Here is a 16,320-nt window from a genome sequence, read left to right as displayed (position 1 = left end):
CCTCAAACTTTTCCCCCTTATTTATACATTAGTAATAGAATGACATATCCCTTACAGAAAACTTAAGTAAGCAGTTTCAATAGTCAAGCAAGAAGTTCCTTCTGATTATCGATTAACCAGGTGTGGGTTTTTCCAGAGTTTGCAGCCTAGAGGCCCCAATAGACATTCCTGGGGCACATCCTGCTCTTCAAAAATGCATGTGTCAGCCACTTCAACACAATTCTTATCAGGAAGGACGTGGGGTCAAGCTGCCCTTTCTGCGGCACCCAAAAGTCACTCCCTCCCCCTTCCCAGCTCCTGCCTTGGTCAAACTGAGAGTGCTGAATGGCCAATTTACAGCCTGCTGCCTTGGCTGCTTTTAGCAATAAGCCACAGTGGTTTCAGGCACTTTACTGGTATGCCAAAGTCTCCCCATACACTCCCTCCCCCACACCCCAAACTCCATGGAAATGGAGAACTCTGCGTTAAGAATACTGAACCTGTGTATTCAGAGAAAATAAATTCAGGTAAACATCCATTTCTCTTTATAATTCATGCAGAGGTTTAATAACATGTTTCACAGTAGATGACAGTTTACATTTACAAATACTAGTAAATAAGACAGGATTTTCCATGTCATACAATTATCCAATGGAAATCAAGCATAGCACTAATGAAGAGTACTGTGGCCACCTTGAAGGATTAAGCATGAGATTTTGTCCTATTGTTTAGTGGATGCCATACACTAGGGAGAAGGAATAAGTCTTTTGAACTGGTCAGAGTAGCAACTAAATGCAGGGAGGCTGTGTCTGATGGGGGGCAGTATTGGAGAAGAGCAGAAAAATAAGTCTAGTATTTGAGGTGCATAGGGAACAGAGAGGAGAATAAATGGGTGGCGGTAAGGAGACAGTGCTAAAGGAGAAGCAAATCCAGGGAGCATATCGAAGATGAGGGAGGTTATTTTGCTGGAATCTAAATTCAGGCTCTCAGACTGCTTGGTGATGAGGGTAGTATAAAAGACTCGCTCGGCGGATAGATGGGATAGCATATCCAGTTTTGTGGACAATGTTGTAACATCTAATTTCTCATTGCAGGTAAAAGGGAAAATTCTCCCTTCTGTGCCAAGTAGGCCCAGAAGCTGGAGAGTAGCGGGAATGGCAAAGAGGGAGTGGGGATGGGCAGAGATAGAACTACTTAATTGCTTCTATGGCAGCCTCAGTGCAGATCTCTTGTGTGGATTTCGCTAATCTCATCCCCTCCCTCCTTGTACCCAGGGGCAGTCATGACCAGGAGGGGAAGGGTGAAGTTAGCCCAAAAATGAATAATTGTTACCTTTACTCAATCTCTGGGTATTAGACATTTTAGGTTAAAGGGTTATTTTATGTGAAGTCTCAAGAGGCGGCTTTACAGGGTCAGCTCCTGAGATCACTGAGCACCTACAATTCCCATTGATTTAATTGGGTGTTGACAGTGCTCAGCATCTTTCAGGAATTGTCCTATAGTGATTAACACTGATTTGTCTTGTATAACATAATATGTCCAGGACAGGAACTCGGAGTCTGTCTTCTCTGTCGTGTTTTATGTAGTGATATGATAAACATTATATTGGATCTTAGTGATGATGAAAGAATGTCTGGTTTTAAGTAAACTTGTTTACAGATTTAAAAAGGCCATTCAGAAAAAATAACAAGCTGTTCTGATAATGTGAAACAGGTGCACAAAATTAGATAGCATCTAGAAGAGGCCATTAATGTAAAGCGCTGAAGATGGAAGTAACTGCATTTGCCAAGGACCCTTTAGGAAAGCACGCTTAATGAATCTGAAAATCTAACCAGAATATTAGTTGCTGTCTTGTGGGGAAGAGATTTTGGTCACTGTAAGATGAGCTTTATCATTAGCAACATCTGTTAGAATCACCTGAAATTCCACTGCAGGAAGCAATGATGGCACCATACCAACTATGGAAATTTTTATTTTTCACTGGAGTGTGTTAAATGGCCAAAAAACGGACCCTTGGATGTGTTTGTGGAACTCAGAACAGAATGTAGTTTATCTGTTATGTAGGATTGATTCTCTTCTCAGGATAAATGGTTTTGTCACATGAGCAAAAAATGTATAAAAACTGCCTTGTTGATGTCTTAATTTTATATATTTTTATTCTACATCTTGAGACAGTATGAAGATTATAATGAGACCAAGAAAAGGCACAGCAACCACAGGATATGCAATCAGAATTCAAATGAAATTCAGAATGTTAGTCCAAATCTCTCCTTTTTTCGGAAATTAAAGTGAGACCCTGCCATGGACTTCAATCAGACCTGGAAATAGAAATATAATTAACATGTTGGTAGGACACACCCAGGGTCTGATGAAGAAATTAGATTAGGAACTCTGTGTATGCATTCCAGATTCAGTCTCTTCCTCAGGCTATGAGGATATATATATATATATATATATATATATATATATATATATTTGTTATTCCCATAGAAAGATTTGTGACAAATCCTGTTCTAAGGAGAAAATCTAGGAACTAGCATTCTGATTGGGAAGACCGTATGCTGATCCTAGCTTCTTAATGAGGCTTTAATCCTTAAGCTCTTTAGCACCCATCAACCCTTAACCGGGGGCAGGACTATTCAGGAAGACCAGGGCTTTAAAAAGCCCACTCCTAAGGGACCAGAGGAGCTAGCAAAAAGGAGCAGCTAATGGGAGTTTTGCGAGGGAGTTTAGAGAAGCTGTCTTGGGGGGCTAGATACACTTAATATTCCTTAAACTTAAAGCAAAAACACCCCCTGATAAAAACAAAACAACAACAAAGGAACGAGCTTCAGGAGTAAAAAGAGAATGCAGGCAGAAGTTCAGCAACAGAGTTGGGGCTACCCAGTTTATTGCACCCAATGCAGCATGTTTGATTACCTGCCCTGTGGGCAGGTGGCATATGTGTGCATCGGAGCAAGGAGATCCTGGCCCTCAGAGACAATGTACGGGTTTTGGAGACCAGAGTGGCTGAACGGGAGGAGCTAAGGGAAACAGAGCGGTACATAGATGAGACTTTCCAGGACACAGTAGAACAGTCCCACCCCCAGTCTCACACCCTCTGTGCTTCTGAGGAGGATGAAAGTCTCAGAGAAGGAGAACATCCAACTGGAGCAGAGGGAGATGATCCCATAGTTGGGACCCTCCTTCCAGATGATGATGTGGTATCCTCTCTCACTGAGGATACCTCTCTGGGGGAGAGAACTCCTGTTATTAGGAAGAGACAGGTGTTAATAATGGGCAATTCGATCATTAGAAACATAGATAGCTGGGTTTGCAATGACCAGGAGAACCACGTGGTGACTTGCCTGCTTGGTGTGAAGGTTGCGGATGTCTCGAGACATCCAGATAGACTTTTATGTGCAGTGCTGGAGAGGAGACGGTGGTCACGGGTACCAGTGACATAGGGAAGGATAGGAGAGAGGTCCTGGAAGCCAAATTTAGGCTGTTAGGTAAGACATTGAAGTCCAGGACCTCCATGGTAGCATTCTCTGAATTACTTCCAGTTCCATGCACAGGGCCAGTGAGACAGACAGAACTGCAGGGTCTCAATTCATAGATGAAACGATGGTATAGGGAGGAGGGGTTTAGACTTATTAGGAACTGGGAAAACTTTTGGGAAAGGAGGAACCTATATAGGAAGGATGGGCTCCACCTAAACCAAAATGGAACCAGATTGCTGGCACTTAAAATTAAAAAGGTCACAGAGCAATTTTTAAACTAAGGGCTTGGGAAAAGCTGACAGATGCAGAGGAGCATGTGGTTCAGACAGAGACATGCCTTAGGTGAGGAGGTTCTATTAATGGAGATTTTCTATGTCCTAGTAAGGAGGAGAGGATGGAAGATGATAAAATACAGGTAGAATCTGATGAGAAACAGTCAAATGAAAAGTAGTCCCATTCAATTACATCATGTAATGGCAGACAGCTAAAAAGTGACAAGTTTTTGAAGTCCTTATATACCAATGCTAGAAATCTAAATAATAAGGTGGGTGAACTAGAGTGCCTTGTATTAAATGAGAATATTGATATAATAGGCCTCATAGAAACTTGGTGGAACAAGGATAATCAATGGGACACAGTAATACCAGGGTACAAAATATATCTGAAAGACAGAGCAGGTCGTGCTGGTGGGGAAGCGGCACTATATGTGAAAGAAAGCATAGAATCAAATGAAGTAAAAATCTTAAATGAACCAAACTGTACCATAGACTCTCTGTGGATAGTAATTCCATGCTATAATAATAATATAGCAGTAGAGATATATTACCGACCACCTGACCAAGATGGTGATAGTGACTGTGAAATACTCAGAGAGATTAGAGAGACTATTAAAATAAAAAACTAAATAATAATGGGGGATTTCAGCTATCCCAATGTTGACTGGGTACAAGTCACCTCAGGATGACAGGATGCAGAGATAAAGTTTCTTGACACCTTAAATGACTGCTGCTTGGAGCAGCTAGTCCTGGAACCCACCAGAGGAGAGACAATTCTTGATTTAGCCCCAAGTGGAACACGGGATCTGGTCCAAGAGGTGAATATAGCTGGACCACTTGGTAATATTGACCATAATATAATTACATTTAACATCCCTGTGGCAGGGAAAACACCACAGCAGCCCAACACTGTAGCATTTAATTTCAGAAAGGGGAGCAACAAAAAAAATGAGGAGGTTAGTTAAACAGAAATTAAAAGTTACAGCGCCAAAAGTCAAATCCTTGCAAGCTGCATGGAAAATTTTAAAGACACCATAATAGAGGCTCAACTTAAATGTATATGAAGGGTGACCAGATGTCCCAATTTTATAGGGACAGTCCTGATATTTGGGGCTTTGTCTTAAACAGGCGCTTATTATCCCCCCCCCATCCCCTGTCCTGATTTTTCACACTTGCTGTCTGGTCACCCTATGTATACCCCAAATTAAAAAACATAGTAAGAGAACCAATAAAGTGCCACTGTGTCTAAACAACAAAGTAAAAGAAGCAGCGAGAGGCAAAAAGCCATCCTTTAAAATGTGGAAGTTAAATCCTAGTGAGGAAAATAGAAAGGAGCATAAACTCTGGCAAATGAAGTGTAAAAATATAATTAGGAAGGCCAAAAAAGACTTTGAAGAAAAGCTAGCCAAAGACTCAAAAAGTAATAGCAAAAAAATTTGTAAGTACATCAGAAGCAGGAAGCCTGCTAAATAACCAGTGGGGCTGTCATAAATATAAAGGGAAGGGTAAACCCCTTTGAAATCCCTCCTGGCCAGGGGAAAGCTCCTCTCACCTGTAAAGGGTTAAGAAGCTAAAGGTAACCTCGCTGGCACCTGACCAAAATGACCAATGAGGAGACAAGATACTTTCAAAAGCTGGGAGGAGGGAGAGAAACAAAGGGTCTGTGTCTGTCTGTTGGTCGTCTTGGCCAGGGACAGAACAGGAATGGAGTCTTAGAACTTTTAGTAAGTAATCTAGCTAGGTATGTGTTAGATTATGATTTCTTTAAATGGCTGAGAAAAGAATTGTGCTGAATAGAATAACTATTTCTGTCTGTGTATCTTTTTTGTAACTTAAGGTTTTGCCTAGAGGGGTTCTCTATGTTTTTTAATCTAATTACCCTGTAAGATATCTACCATCCTGATTTTACAGGGGGGATTTCTTTATTTCTATTTACTTCTATTTTTTATTAAAAGTCTTCTTGTAAAACACTGAATGCTTTTTCATTGTTTTCAGATCCAAGGGTCTGGGTCTGTAGTCACCGAGGCAAATTGGTGAGGCTTTTTACCAAACCTTGTCCAGGAAGTGGGGTGCAAGGTTGTGGGAAGTATTTTGGGGGGAAAGACGCGTCCAAACAGCTCTTCCCCAGTAACCAGTATTAGTTTGGTGGTGGTAGCGGCCAGTCCAAGGACAACGGGGGGAATATTTTGTACCTTGGGGAAGTTTTGACCTAAGCTGGTAAAGATAAGCTTAGGAGGTTTTTTCATGCAGGTCCCCACATCTGTACCCTAGAGTTCAGAGTGGGGGAGGAACCGTGACATGGTGGCACAGTGGTGGGATTAACCTGAAATCATTTTGAGATCCAGTTGAGATTTTTTGAACTAGAAATACAGATTTTAAAAAGGAATTTTTAGGAAGTCCAGAAAGCAGCTTTGAAACTGAAAGCAGCTTGGTTTCTCTCTGCTTTGTGGCCAAGCAGAGACAAAAGGGGATTATCTTGTGAATTGCAGGTTTTCTTTGCCTGGAGGCAGGGTACTTAACTCCTGCAGGGAAATTCACAGTCTTCCAACCCAGAGGTTTTTTTTTTCTTTTCTTCCTAAAAGTAAATAGGGGGTGTGTGCTCTACCCATTTGCCTGGAGACAAAAGTGGCAGGGTTTTTTTTAGGATTTTGATTTTTTTTTGTTTTACAAGGAGCACAGGTTTGAAAAGAATTTTTTTTTTCTTTGGGCTGGGTAAGCAGGTTTCCAAGTAGTTGGAGGTTTTTTGCTTTAATTTGGGCCCAGAGCAGAGACAAGGGAATTGTCTTTTTCTGTAGGCTGACAATCACTATCAGAGAATAGGTATTCTATTCCAGCACAGCAAAATTTTACAGCCAAGTTTTGTTTGTTTATTTCTAAACCTCGGGTGTAAAGTTAGTTAAAAACAGAGAGGTTAGAATGGCCAAATCCTCGGCTCGACTACAGCTGGAATTAGCCAAATTTCAGGCTGAGGAAAAACAAAGGGAACATGAAAGACAAATAGAACTCATGCGGCTGGAGAAGGAGGTACAGGAGGCTGCCCACAAGAGGGAAATGGAGGCAAGGAAGCATGTGGAGGAGATGGAGAGGATAAAGGCCCAGCAGAATATACCAACAAACCCTAGCAATCCTTCTCCAGGTACCACTTCCCATCCCAGAAAGTTCCCCACCTACAAGGCAGGTGATGATACTGAGGCCTTCTTAGAAAACTTCGAAAGGGCCTGCCTTGGGTACAACATCTCTACTGACCAATACATGGTAGAGCTGAGGCCGCAGCTCAGTGGACCCTTAGCTGAGGTGGCAGCTGAAATGCCTAAAGAACATATGAACAAGTATGAACTGTTTAAATCCAAGGCGAGAGTCAGAATGGGGATAACACCCGAGCAGTCTCGTCGGAGGTTCCAAGCCCTAAGGTGGAAACCAGACATGTCATTTACCCGACATGCCTACCACATTGTGAAACATTGGGATGCCTGGATATCAGGAGCAAGTGTTGAATCTCCAGTAAATTTGCCCTTCCTAATGCAAATGGAACAATTCTTAGAGGGTGTTCCTGAGGAAATAGAAAGATACATCCTAGATGGGAAACCCAAAACTGTAATCGAGGCAGGAGAGATTGGAGCCAGATGGGTGGAGGTGGCAGAGAAGAAGAAACCTGGTCGCAGTTGGAGCGGAGACCAGAAGGGACCACCCCAGACCACACCCTATTACCGGGGGCCGCCCAAAGCCCCACCTACCTCCCAAAGAACCCTCCAGACCCCTTATCGTCCCACCACCCTGTTCTCCAGCAACCCTCCTCGCCCCAGTGACCCGTCAGCTGGACGATGTTTTAAGTGTAACGAGCTGGGGCATGTAAAGGCCAGCTGCCCCAAGAACCCCAACAGATTACAGTTCATTGCACCGGAATCACACCAGAGGTCCACAGGCCCAGATACCTCCCAGATACCCTTGGAGCGGAGGGAAACTGTGAGTGTGGGCGGGAAGAAGGTCACCGCGTGGAGGGACACTGGAGCACAAGTGTCAGCTATCCATGCTTCCTTAGTGGACCCCAATTTAATCAACCCAGAGATCCAAGTGACGATTCAACCCTTCAAGTCCAACTCTTTCAATTTGCCTACAGCCAAGTTGCCTATCCAGTACAAGGGCTGGTCAGGAATGTGGACTTTTGCAGTCTATGATGATTATCCCATCCCCATGCTGTTGGGGGAAGACTTGGCCAATCATGTGAAGCAGGCCAAGAGGGTGGGAATGGTCACCCGCAGCCAGGCTAAACAAGCCGTGAGGCCTAGCTCTGTTCCGGAAACTTCTATCAGGACCCAGTCAGAGGTGATGGACCTGGACCCCAGGCCAATGTCTGCAACAGCAGTAGTGGATCCAGTCCCAGAGACCCAGACGGAACCAGTCCCAGAACCGGAACCAGCCGAACAACCAACACCAGACCCCGTGTCAGCACTGAATCCAGTACTTGCAACCTCAACACCAGAGGGCCCCACCGAACCTGAACTGGCAGCAGCGATTGACCCTACACAAGAGGCTCAGCCGGAGCCTGAATCCCAACATAGTGCACCAGCGGAGAGCGGTTCACAGTCAACAGAAACAGCTCCATCCCCTATATCGCTTCCAGAGGGACCAAGCCTAGGTCCACAATCCCATGAGGAACTGATGTCTCCAGCATCAAGGGAACAGTTCCAGACCGAACAGGAAGCAGATGAAAGCCTCCAGAGAGCTTGGACGGCGGCACGGAGCAACCCACCGCCTCTCAGCTCTTCTAATCGATCCAGGTTTGTTGTAGAAAGAGGACTTTTATACAAGGAAACTCTTTCTGGTGGACACCAGGAAGACTGGCATCCTCAGAGACAGTTGGTAGTTCCAACTAAATACCGGGCCAAGCTCTTGAGCTTAGCCCATGATCACCCTAGTGGCCATGCTGGGGTGAACAGGACCAAAGACCGTTTGGGGGGATCATTCCACTGGGAGGGAATGGGCAAGGATGTTTCTACCTATGTCCAGTCTTGTGAGGTGTGCCAAAGAGTGGGAAAACCCCAAGACCAGGTCAAAGCTCCTCTCCAGCCACTCCCCATCATTGAAGTTCCATTTCAGCGAGTAGCTGTGGATATTCTGGGTCCTTTTCCGAAAAAGACACCCAGAGGAAAGCAGTACATACTGATTTTCATGGATTTTGCCACCCGATGGCCGGAAGCAGTAGCTCTAAGCAACACCAGGGCTAAAAGTGTGTGCCAGGCACTAGCAGACATTTTTGCCAGGGTAGGTTGGACCTCCGACATCCTCACAGATGCAGGGACTAATTTCCTGGCAGGAACTATGAAAAACCTTTGGGAAGCTCATGGGGTAAATCACTTGGTTGCCACTCCTTACCATCATCAAACAAATGGCATGGTGGAGAAGTTTAATGGAACTTTGGGGGCCATGATACGTAAATTCGTAAATGAGCACTCCAATGATTGGGACCTAGTATTGCAGCAGTTGCTCTTTGCCTACAGAGCTGTACCACATCCCAGTTAAGGGTTTTCCCCATTTGAACTTGTATATGGCCGTGAGGTTAAGGGGCCATTGCAGTTGGTGAAGCAGCAATGGGAGGGATTTACACCTTCTCCAGGAACTAACATTCTGGACTTTGTAACCAACCTACAAAACACCCTCCGAACCTCTTTAGCCCTTGCTAGAGAAAACTTACAGGATGCTCAAAAAGAGCAAAAAGCCTGGTATGATAAACATGCCAGAGAGCGTTCCTTCAAAGTAGATGACCAGGTCATGGTCTTAAAGGCGCTCCAGGCCCATAAAATGGAAGCATCGTGGGAAGGGCCATTCGTGGTCCAGGAGCGCCTGGGAGCTGTTAATTATCTCATAGCATTCCCCACCTCCAACCGAAAGCCTAAGGTGTATCATATTAATTCTCTAAAGCCCTTTTATTCCAGAGAATTAAAGGTTTGTCAGTTTACAGCCCAGGGAGGAGACGACGCTGAGTGGCCTGAAGGTGTCTATTACGAAGGGAAATGTGCTGGTGGTGTGGAAGAGGTGAACCTCTCCATGACCCTTGGGCGTATGCAGCGACAGCAGATCCAGGAGCTGTGCATTAGCTACGCGCCAACGTTCTCAGCCACCCCAGGACTGACTGAACGGGCATACCACTCCATTGACACAGGTAATGCTCACCCAATTAGGGTCCACCCTTACCGGGTGTCTCCTCAAGCTAAAACTGCTATAGAACGGGAGATCCAGGATATGTTACAGATGGGTGTAATCCGCCCCTCTGAAAGTGCATGGGCATCTCCAGTGGTTCTAGTTCCCAAACCAGATGGGGAAATACGTTTTTGCGTGGACTACCGTAAGCTAAATGCTGTAACTCGCCCAGACAACTATCCAATGCCACGCACTGATGAACTATTAGAGAAACTGGGACGGGCCCAGTTCATCTCTACCTTGGACTTAACCAAGGGGTACTGGCAGGTACCGCTAGATGAATCTGCCAAGGAAAGGTCAGCCTTCATCACACATCTTGGGCTGTATGAATTTAATGTACTCCCTTTCGGGCTGCAAAATGCACCCGCCACTTTCCAAAGACTTGTAGATGGTCTCCTAGCGGGATTAGGAGAATATGCAGTCGCCTACCTTGACGATGTGGCCATATTTTCGGATTCCTGGGCAGACCACCTGGAACATCTACAAAAAGTCCTTGAGCGCATAAGGGAGGCAGGACTAACTGTTAAGGCTAAGAAGTGTCAAATAGGCCTAAACAGAGTGACTTACCTTGGACACCAGGTGGGTCAAGGAACTATCAGCCCCCTACAGGCCAAAGTGGATGCTATCCAAAAGTGGCCTGTCCCAAAGTCAAAGAAACAGGTTCAATCCTTCTTAGGCTTGGCCGGTTATTACAGACGATTTGTACCGCACTACAGCCAAATCGCTGCCCCACTGACAGACCTAACCAAAAAGAAACAGCCAAATGCTGTTCAGTGGACCGGAAAGTGTCAGAAGGCCTTTAACAAGCTTAAAGCGACACTCATGTCTGACCCTGTACTAAGGGCCCCAGACTTTGACAAACCGTTCCTAGTAACCACAGATGCATCCGAGCGTGGTGTGGGAGCAGTTTTAATGCAGAAAGGACCTGATCAAGAATTCCACCCTGTAGTGTTTCTCAGCAAAAAACTGTCTGAGAGGGAAAGCAACTGGTCAGTCACTGAAAAAGAATGTTATGCCATTGTCTACGCTCTGGAAAAGCTACGCCCATATGTTTGGGGACGGCGTTTCCACCTGCAAACCGACCATGCTGCACTAAAGTGGCTTCACACCGTCAAAGAAACTAACAAAAAACTTCTTCGGTGGAGTTTAGCTCTCCAAGATTTTGATTTCGACATCCAACACATCTCAGGAGCTTCTAACAAAGTGGCTGATGCACTCTCCCGTGAAAGTTTCCCAGAATCAACTGGTTAAAATCGTTCTTGAGATGTGGAAAATATTGTTAGTCTTTATGTACTTGGTAGTATATTTAGAGATGCATGTGTCTTATTAACTCTGTTTTCCTAGAGCTCCAGGAAGAAATCCCAGCCAGTGTTTCACCCTAGCTGAGATTTGGGGGGCGTGTCATAAATATAAAGGGAAGGGTAAACCCCTTTGAAATCCCTCCTGGCCAGGGGAAAGCTCCTCTCACCTGTAAAGGGTTAAGAAGCTAAAGGTAACCTCGCTGGCACCTGACCAAAATGACCAATGAGGAGACAAGATACTTTCAAAAGCTGGGAGGAGGGAGAGAAACAAAGGGTCTGTGTCTGTCTGTTGGTCGTCTTGGCCAGGGACAGAACAGGAATGGAGTCTTAGAACTTTTAGTAAGTAATCTAGCTAGGTATGTGTTAGATTATGATTTCTTTAAATGGCTGAGAAAAGAATTGTGCTGAATAGAATAACTATTTCTGTCTGTGTATCTTTTTTGTAACTTAAGGTTTTGCCTAGAGGGGTTCTCTATGTTTTTTAATCTAATTACCCTGTAAGATATCTACCATCCTGATTTTACAGGGGGGATTTCTTTATTTCTATTTACTTCTATTTTTTATTAAAAGTCTTCTTGTAAAACACTGAATGCTTTTTCATTGTTCTCAGATCCAAGGGTTTGGGTCTGTGGTCACCTATGCAAATTGGTGAGGCTTTTTATCCAACATTTCCCAGGAAAGGGGGGGTGCAAGTGTTGGGAGGATTGTTCATTGTTCTTAAGATCCAAGGGTCTGGGTCTGTAGTCACCTAAGCAAATTGGTGAGGCTTTTTACCAAACCTTGTCCAGGAAGTGGGGTGCAAGGTTTTGGGAAGTATTTTGGGGGGAAGGACGCGTCCAAACAGCTCTTCCCCAGTAACCAGTATTAGTTTGGTGGTGGTAGCGGCCAGTCCAAGGATAACGGATGTAATATTTTGTACCTTGGGGAAGTTTTGACCTAAGCTGGTAAAGATAAGCTTAGGAGGTTTTTCATGCAGGTCCCCACATCTGTACCCTAGAGTTCAGAGTGGGGGAGGAACCGTGACAGGGGCCACTGGACGATCGAGATGCTAAAGGAGCTCTCAAGGACGATAAGGCCATTGCAGAGAAACGAAATTAATTCTTTGCATTAGGACTGTCAAGTGATTAAAAAAATTAATCGTGATTAATCGCACTGTTAATAATAGAATACCATTTATTTAAATTTTTGGATTTTTTTACATTTTCAAATATATTGATCTCAATTATAACATGGAATACAAAGTGTACAGTCCTAACTTTATATTTATTTTTGATTACAAATATTTGCACTGTAAAAAACAAAAGAAATAATATTTTTTTCAATTCACCTAATACAAGTACTGTAGTGCAATCTCTTTATCATGAAAGTTGAACTTACAAATGTAAAATTATGTACAAAAACCGCCTGCATTCAAAAATAAAACAATGTAAAATTTTAGAGCCTACAAGTCCACTCAGTCCTACTTCTTGTTCAGCCAATTGCTCAGACAAACAAGTTTGTTTACATTTGCAGGAGATAATGCTTTCCGCTTCTTGTTCCCAGTGTCACCTGAAAGTGAGAACAGGTGTTCTCATGGCACTGTTGTAGCTGCCACTGCAAAATATTTACATGACAGATGCGCTAAAGATTCATATGTCCCTTCATGCTTCAACCACCATTCCAGAGGACGTTCCATGCTGATGACGGGTTCTGCTCGATAACAGTCCAAAGCAGTGCAAGCAGATGCATGTTCATTTTCATCATCTGGGTCTGATGCCACCAGCAGAAGGCTGATTTTTTTTTTTTTTTGGTGGTTTGGGTTCTGTAGTTTCACATTGGAGTGTTGCTCCTTTAAGACTTCTGAAAGCATGCTCCAAACATCATCCTTCTCAGATTTTGGAAGTCATTTCAGATTCTTAAACCTTGGGTTGAGTGCTGTAGCTATCTTTAGAAATCTCACATTGGTACCTTCTTCGCGTTTTGTCAGATCTGCAGCGAAAGTGTTCTTAAAATGAACAACCTGTGCTGAGTCATCATCCGAGACTACTATAAGATGAAATATATGGCAGAATGCAGGTAAAATAGAGCCAGAGACATGCAATTCCCCCCAAGGAGTTCAGTCACAAATTTAATTAACGCATTATTTTTTTTAACAAGCATCATCAGCATGGAAGCATGTCCTCTGGAACGGTGGCTGAAGCATGAAGGTGCATACGAATGTTTAGCATATCTGGCACATAAATACCTTGCAGTGCTGGCTACAAAAGTGCCATGCAAATGCCTGTTCTCACTGTCTGGTGACACTGTAAATAAGAAGAGGGCAGCATTATCTCCTGTAAATGTAAACAAACTTGTGAGTCTTAGCGATTGGCTGAACAAGAAGTAGGACTGATGGACTTGTAGGCTCTGAAGTTTTACATTGTTTTGTTTTTGAGTGCAGTTATGTAACAGAAAAAAACTACATTTGTAATTTGCACTTTCACGATAAAGAGATTGCACTACAATAATTGTATGAGGTGAATTGAAAAATGCTGTTTCTTTTGTTTATCATGTTTACAGTGCAAATATTTGTAATAAAAAATAATATAAAATGAGCAGTGTACACTTTGTATTCTGTGTTGTAATTGAAATCAATATATTTGAAAATGTAGAAAAACATCCAATAATATTTAATAAATTTCAATTGGTATTCTATTGTTTAACAATGCAATTAAAACTGCGATTAATCACGATTAATTGTTTAATCGTGATTAATTTTTTGAGTTAATCATGTGAGTTAACTGCGATTAATTGACAGCTCTACTTTGCATTGGTCTTCATGGCTGAGGATGTGAGGGAGATTCCCAAACCTGAGCCATTCTTCTTAGATGACAAATCTGAGGAACTGTCCCAGATTGAGGTGTCATTAGAGGAGGTTTTGGAACAAACTGATAAACTAGACAGTAATAAGTCATCAGGACCAGATGGTATTCACCAAAGAGTTCTGAAGGAATTTAAATTTGAAATTGTACAACTACTACAATAGGTCTGTAACCTATCATTTAAATCAGCTTCTGTACCAAATAACTGGAAAATAGCTACTGTGACACCAATTTTTAAAAAGGGCTCCAGAGGTGATCCCGGCAATTACAGGCTGGTAAGCCTGACTTCAGTACCGAGCAAACTGGTTGAAACTATAGTAAAGAACAAAATTGTCAGACACATAGATGAACATAATTTGTTGGGGAAGAGTCAACATGGTTTTTGTAAAGGGAAATCCATGCCTCACCAATCTACTAAAATTCTTTGAGGGGGTCAACAAGCGCGTCTCTAAAGGGGAACCAGTGGATATAGTGTACTTAGATTTTCAGAAAGCCTTTGACAAGGTCCCTCACCAAAGGCTCTTAAACAAGGTAAGCTGTCATGGGATAAGAGGGAAGGTCCTCTCATGGATTGGTAGCTGGTTAAAAGATAGGACACAAAGGGTAGGAATAAATGATCAGTTTTCAAGGGTCTGTACTGGGACGAGTCCTATTCACCATATTCATAAATGATCTGGAAAAAGGGGTAAACAGTGAGGTGGCAAAATTTGCAGATGATACAAAACTACTCAAGATAGCTAAGTCCAAGGCAGACTGCGAAGAGCTACAAAAGGATCTCTCAAAACTGGGCGACTGCACAACAAAGTGGCAGATGCATTTACCAACACTGAATTTCAAAGTAATGCATATTGGAAAACATAATCCCAACTATACGTATAAAATGATGGGGTCTAAATCAGCTGTTACCACGAAGAAAAGATCTTGGAGTCATTATGGATAGTTCTCTGAAAACATGTGCAGCAACAGTCAAAAAAGCAAACAATGTTATGAATCATTAAGAATGTTGGGAACCATTAGGAGAGGGATAGATAATAAGACAGAAAATATCATATTGCCTCTATATAAATCCATGGTGCACTCAAATCTTGATTACCACGTGCAGATGTAGTCGCCCCATCTCAAAAATGATAGATTGGAATTGGAAAAAGTTCAGAAAAGGGCAACAAAAATTATTAGGGGTATGGAACAGCAGCCGTATGAGGAGAGATTAATAAAACTGGGACCTTTCAGCTTGGAAAAGAGACGACTAAGGGGGAATATGATAGAGGTCTATAAAATCATGACTGGTGTGGAGAAAGTAAATAAGGAAGTGTTATTTACTCCTTCTCATAACACAAGAACTAGGGGTCACCAAATGAAATTAATAGGCAGCAGGTTTAAAAGAAACAAAAGGAAGTATTTCTTCACACAATGCACAGTCATCCTGTGGAACTCTTTCCCAGAGGATGTTGTGAAGGCCAAGACTATAACAGGGTTCAGAAAAGAACTAGATAAATTCATGGAAGATAGGTCTCATCAATGGCTATTAGCCAGGATGCGCAGGGATAGTGTTCCTAACCTCTGTTTGCCAGAATCTGGGAATGGGAGACAGGGAATGGCTCACTTCATGATTACCTGTTCTGTTCATTCTCTCTGGGGCACCTGGCATTGGCCACTGTCGGAAGACAGAATACTAGGCTAGATGGACCTTTGGTCTGACCCAGTATGGCCGTTCTTATGGAGTGTTGCATCTCTGCAGGGATCATATGAAAGAGACTGTGGAGTCATTCTGCAGCCACTCTGAGTCAATTACTTCTGCCCAGTGGTCTTTGCTGCCTCAAGGTGACCTTGAGGGAGGGCAGGAGGATCTACTGAGCCCTGGATCCTCTGACCCCCTCCCACCTAATAGAGCAGACCCTTCTCATTCCAAACCCTGTGCAATAGGAAACACACCAGTCCTTCTCCCCAGGAAATCTCTTTGGCTATGAAGGTACTAATTGGATTTGCCCCCTAAATTAGTCAGTGCAATCACTTTGAATTCAGTGGGGTTTCACCATGTAAAAGAGCAGGGAGGGCGGGATGCCTAGCTCAGTGGTTTGAGCCTTGGCCTGCTAAACCCAGGGTTCTGAGTTCAATCCTTGAGGGGGCCATTTAGTGATCTGGGGCAAAAATTGGGGATTGGTCCTGCTTTGAGCAGGGGGTTGGACTAGATGACCTCCTGAGGTCCCTTCCAACCCTGATATTCTATGAAGAGCAGAATGTGGGA

The 16,320-nt window shown here is 43.4% G+C and overlaps 1 protein-coding gene across 4 annotated transcripts in view; it reads left to right on the top strand.

The window, feature by feature from the left end:
• The window catches only part of PDE4B (phosphodiesterase 4B), a 402,561-nt gene that overhangs the window by 286,559 nt on the left and 99,682 nt on the right, over nucleotides 1-16,320 (top strand). The gene's annotated exons all lie outside the window — the stretch shown is intronic.

The sequence above is a fragment of the Lepidochelys olivacea genome (genome assembly GCF_965140295.1).
Source record: "Lepidochelys olivacea isolate rLepOli2 genome assembly, chromosome: 8".
Lineage (NCBI taxonomy): Eukaryota > Metazoa > Chordata > Testudines > Cheloniidae > Lepidochelys > Lepidochelys olivacea.
Note: the sequence above shows the minus strand (reverse complement) of the source record. Positions and strands in the feature narration are given on the sequence as shown.